We start from the raw sequence: 6,099 nt of genomic DNA, 5'->3' as shown, positions 1-6,099 counted from the left end.
TCGATAGCCAGCTTAGTATCGTGCACGAGGATAAGGTCGCCGACTCGGAGTCTTTGCTTATATAGGGTCCTGACTCTCGAATAGTTAATAGAGTCCGTCTTCTACTACCGTTACTTATTAACTATATCGGTAGTAGTCCTCCGGTTAGCTTCTAACTAAGCGAAGGCCCTTAGGCGTAGCTATATCTCTTCCTTAGGGGTCTTAACGCGGCCCTAGTTAAGTACTCTCTAAGTAAGGCAGGTCGTCTTAATAGGCGTAATAGCCTTATAGCTATAAAGGAGGTAAAAGGGGGTCCTTCCGGTGGATACTCGGATAGTCGTGCGGTCCGCGAAAAGGACTATAGGCAGGATCTTATATAATATACCGCGGTAAATCTTTTACTAAATAGCCAGCGTATAGGCGATAGGCTTATATCCTACCTTATTTAGACTATTAGCGCGGGGGTAGTAGGCAGAGATAACCTTCCGCTTTATTAGGTATACCCGATTTAGCTCGATCACGCTACCCTTATTCTTAGGACCCCTATCCACGATAATACACTAGTATAGCCTATACCGGCAGATAACGTCTTCCTATAAGAATATCGCGACGGCTTATAATATATTCTTCCGTAATAAACGGGCTTTAACCTATCCTATAAATATATATTAAGCCTTTACTAAGTAGTAGCCACTAAGATACTAGATATTAAGACTTACCCACGTAAAGGGGAGGGCTTATTAAGGCAGTTAAATAGCGATTAGGGGATCCTCGCGTGCTTTACCTTAGCGGCTCTAATACTCGGCGTATACTTCGATAACCTCCTTAGTCTGCTTATAGATACCGTCCTGGGTATATAAGGGGGTAAGCTTCTAGTATAACTTATCCCTTATATAATAGCCTAACTTATTATAGGCCTTCCTAATCAGGGTAACCTAAGTCTTTTTATTCTTAATCTACCTTATAGGAGTCGAATCTTTCTTAGTAACTCTTATTTATAGCAGACCGTCCTTTACGAAAACACGGGTCGATCGATCTTTAACACGGCGGGCGTCACGAGGGTCTATTCTAAAGGGTATCCGCAGGCTCGTTAAATATAAGGCCACTTATTAAGAGAACTAGGTCTAGGTGACTTCCGGGTCTAAAACATCTTTGGCCAGGGTAGGGTTATTAAACCTCTTATCCGTATCCACGAGGAAGATTCGGCTATTAATAAAGTTATTAATATCTCCCTTTATAGCGTCGTTAGCCTAATTAGACGGAGTAGTAGGTATCCTCGAAAGTCTATCGGCTATAGTATTCTTAGTTCCCTTAATATATTTAACCTCGAAGTTAAAGAGTCGGATCTAGGTAATCCACTAAGTAATAAGTATGCCGGGCAGGTTTATAGCAGAACCACTAAGCTAGGATACTAAGGCTTAAGTATCTATTTCTAGTATAAAGCGGACTCCGTAAAGATAGTTACGGAGTCGGCGAAGCACCTTTAATACTCCTCTTAGTTCTAGCTTACCGGCGTTATAGACCTTCTCCGCCGGGTTCTATTTACTGCTTTTATACCGGGCGATAGCTCTTTTCCTGTTAATATACTAGCCTAAGATTCCGCCCTAGCCCTCGATATATATATCGACGATTATATAAATAATACTAACCCCTTTACTATACTTAATAATAATCAGAATTAATATAGAGGTTAGGGTAACCTTAAGAGTGTCTATAGCGTACTATTAAGGCTTACTCTATAGGAAGACGGAAGTCTTCTTTAATAGGTCTATTAACGGCCCCGTGATAATAGCGAAGCGGTAAATCTAGATACGGTAAAAGGTGGTAAGACTAAGAAAAGAACGGACTTCGGAAATAGTCCGGCACTTCTACCACTTAGTTAACTTAGCTACCTTAGCCTGCTTAGGGGAACGATTATCGGTTCTATATATATAGCCTACGATAATAGCCGCTTTCTAATACTATTAGCTTTTAGCGCTAGCTATAATACCTCTAATAAGCTCTATATTAAAAAGGACTTTATCGATATTACTAATATACTTGGTCACGTAGTAGCGAATTCTAGGCTTAATTAGGGTATTATTATAGGTGGTAGTTAGCCCTTTAACCGCGATATCGTTAATAAAGGGTTAATAGTATTAGGGAATAAGGTCGTAGAGGATACGGGTTATAGCATGTATAAACTAGGCCACTAAGTTAGTCGCCCCTTATAGAAGGGTGTATATCCTAAAGAGTCCTAAAACCATAGCGAAGGTCGTTAAGTCCCTTAATTCCTTATCGAGGGTAACCTAGTCGTAGCCGGAGAAGACATCCAGAAAGGAAACTATCTTATATATACCGAAGTCCTCGGAAAACTCGTCGGCCCTAGGCAGGATAAAGGTATCTTATAGGGTAATAGCATTAATCTTAGTAGCAGAGTTAATAAGACGTATATTACCGTCTTCCTTCTTTACGAGGAACTAGGGGTTTTAATAGGCCGCGTGGCTTTCCTCGATAACCCCTTTATCCTTCCTATCCTTAATTATCTTAACGATAATAGACTCTAGGGCTCTAGGGATCGGGATCCTTTTCGCCTACTATACCTTATACGGAACTACCTTAATCTTCTATAGTAAGGCGACTCTAGGGTCGAGTCTCCCGTACTTTTACTAATCCTATACGAGGGCAGCTTCGCGGTTTAGAAGGGTCTTTATTAAAAGCTCCTTTTCTATAGGCAGCAGATAATCGGCAAAGTCTAGGATATCCTTAAGTCACTCTTCTATAGGTCTCGAGTAAGGGGTAATCTTAGAAACCTTTAGGGTGATTAGGCTAATAAAATAGTCGTTTTCCTGCTCCTATATATCCTTAGGGATTTCCGCTAAGATCTTCTGCTTCTAGAGGGGGTCGCCTTCGGGGACGGAACTATCGGACGGTATATCGTCTATAGGGTGAATCTTAAGGGCTTTCGGCTTATATATAGTATAGATAGCCTAATTAGGTCTATAGTATACCTCCTTAATCAGGTCCTAGTACTTTTTCCTCTTCGCGGTCTATAGCTTCTCTATGGCCACTATAACGGTGCTAGTAATACGCGTATCTTCGGCCCTTAGAGCCGATAACGCTAATAACTAGTAAGACTTCCACGCTTCTAACTTAAAATTAGTAAAAGTGATTTAGTATAAATTAGGCTAATTGGGGTAACTACGATAAGGACTTATAGAAAAATATAATAGTAGAGGAAGAAAACGGAGTTTACGGTATTATCGGGCTTCCTTATCGTATTTCCTATACCCTCGGCCCTAATTCTATGGTATCGCCCTTAAGGCCACGTATACCCTTAGTAAAAGTGGCTTAATCTCCTTAAAGAATATAAAGGCTACTAGAGACGCTATGTCGGCGTCTCCGATTATATATTAAATCTTATCGCCCTCCTTTAGAATATCCGGAGGGTAATAATTAGCCTTCTCCTTAATAAATAGTAAGGCAGCGGCCCTAGACTAATAGGTAGGGTCGTTATCCTAGAGCTAATATTAATTAGTCTAATTAGACCGATCTTTATCGATCCGACACCTCTTATTAGCCTTATAGTTCGGCTAGCTCTAGTTCCTCGGTATCTCCTTAATCTACTCGCGATAGGCGATAGGCATAAGAATACGGACGTTACCGAGTATAAAGTCGGTATCGATCTAACTATCCCGGAAAGAAAAGGACGCTTTAGTCTCCTAGATCCACGGTATACTAAGCAGTATATTAGGCCCTAGACCGGGGAGGATTTAGAAGTTAAAAACACTACTCTGCTCGCCGACCTATAAACGCTCCTTAAGGTACCCTGTATATAGTTATCCCTCTTAGTTATTAATATCCTTAATCCGGATCTTAGTCTAGCTAATACGATATTCTAAACCGAAGCGTTTTACGGTATCTATAGAGATAGTATTAAAGGTGGCCCCTATATCGATAATAGCCTTAATAAAAACACCCTTATAAGTAAGCCTGCACTTTAAGACTATATATCGGGTAATAACTAAAGGGTTATCGGTTTTAGGGACGGCCTCCCTTTTAACGATAATAAAGGTATTCGAGTTAACGTTATTAGGTTAGGTAAATAAGGGGGTATACCCCTTAGACGAAGGCGGGGGAGGAGGTATACTAGGGGGACGTTATCCGTTAAGGAAGAAGGCTTTATTAGCGGTTAGGCGAACGATCTCACGCTAAGGCTAACTAGTCTCGGCGGCGCGTATCCTCTCGTTATTTCTTAGTCTCGTATCCGGGTCGTTAATAAGGTAATATTATAAGGGAACTTTAATCCGGAGATCCCTGATTTACCTATCTAGGTCTTTCCGTGCTTACTCTAGGTTATAAGGGTTATCCGCGGAGGCATTAGCTTTACCTTTACCTTTATCGATAGCCTTAGGTTATTATTAGTTAGGCTATATCGGCGCTTTATTTATCTCTACTTCTTTATTAATAACCTCGGTTATTATTAGGGTCGGTACCCGGTAGCTAGGACCAGGGTTTAACTCCTATAGGCACTATTTAATAACCTAATCAGGGAAACGGATAACCTTAGGAGTGGGTTTAACGATCCTCCTACTCCTAGTCGTGTATAAAGGCTATAAGGGGGGCTGCTCCTTCCGAGTATCCTTTAACACGGTATAGATATCCGCCTACTAATACTCGGATATAATAGACACGAAATTAACGCTAATACTTACTACGGGAGCCTTAGCCTTTACTTCTTCCTCTTTTAGCCTAGTATAATATTCTAATATTACTCGTATAACGTCTTCTATCTTAATAGGGAGGCTTCCGGAGTTAGTGCTAATATAGTAGGCTTTAGCTAGGTCTTTATACTTCCCTTAAAGGCGTATACTAAGCTAGTAAAGGACGGACCGCCGGTACGGCTAGTCTTACTGCTTAAGGTATATATCCTAGGGGCAGGGCTGCTACTCGTTATTCTAGTCTAAGGCGAGGTAGTCGGGGTAGCGGAACCTGACTAGGTACTAGGTCTTATCTAGCTATAGTACCGCGCACTACTTATAGCGGTGACGCTCCTATCTATAATAAAAGTAATAGGGGGGTTAGTTATTAATAGGGTGGTATTATAACGGGCTACCGGAACGGGGGTAAGAGTTCCTATTCCTATACCGCGGTGGCCCTCGCCTATACTATATATCGTCCTTATATATACCGATATTAGTCTAATTAGGGATAATATAATAAGCTACCAGAGCGGCGTCCTGCCTCTCCGAAGTAGACTATTTTAGGGCGGCGTAGAACAGGGTCTTTAGGTAGGGGTCGGCAGCTAGGATCGCGTTAACCTTATCGCCTCCTACTTAGCGCGAGAGGGCCACGACTTTGGGGACCGCGTTCCTAATAACGCCTATACCGTTATAGACTATAAAGATAGCGCACTTCTTTAAAAGTTCCGTTAACTTATCTATATCGCTCCTTATCTATACGGCCGGCTTAGGTATTATAGTAGGCCTTTATAAGATAATCGGCGTATATATTATCTGGTTAGCCTAATTAGGCCGAGGCGTAACGGCTAGTATTGGTTTAGTGGTTAGCGTAGGGGTAGGAATATCTATAATACTCGCTACTTCGTTAATAGGCCGCCCGTCGGCTACTTAGATATCTTCTACCTATTCTTTTAATATCTCCGATAGATCGTAATACCTATATAGCCGGTCCTTTAAGTTAACGAACTTATATTTTATCCGGTTAGCGAGATATATATTAATATCTTTATATAAAATAGCAAGGAAGATATCGTAAAGCTTATGATCTTTAGTAAAGGTGCCGCTAACCTTATTTACTCTCGACTTTTAAACCATAACGCTTATTAATAGCTACTTAACTTACTAGACTATCTTAACTTTTTCGTGCTTATAAGTAAGTCGTAATTAGCGTACTAAGTCGGATAGGTTAAGCTGCTAGTCGGGATCTAGGTAAGAGTATTCGTTAATAAGCCGTTACTTTAAGTGCTTTTATTAGCCGCCGGATACTTTAACTAGTCGGATTATCTTATTAACCGTAGGACGGATACTAGGCTCCGTGAATAGGCTAATATTAGAGATCTTATCGGCCTTACTAAGGCGGTTAAGCTTAGTATAGTCTTCGTAGTCCCTAAGGGAGTTA

Source organism: Sodiomyces alcalophilus (assembly GCF_042370955.1).
Source record: "Sodiomyces alcalophilus JCM 7366 unplaced genomic scaffold ACRALscaffold_1, whole genome shotgun sequence".
NCBI classification, from domain to species: Eukaryota; Fungi; Ascomycota; class Sordariomycetes; order Glomerellales; family Plectosphaerellaceae; genus Sodiomyces; species Sodiomyces alcalophilus.
The sequence above is the reverse complement of the archived record's forward strand: the minus strand, read 5'-3'. Positions refer to the sequence as shown.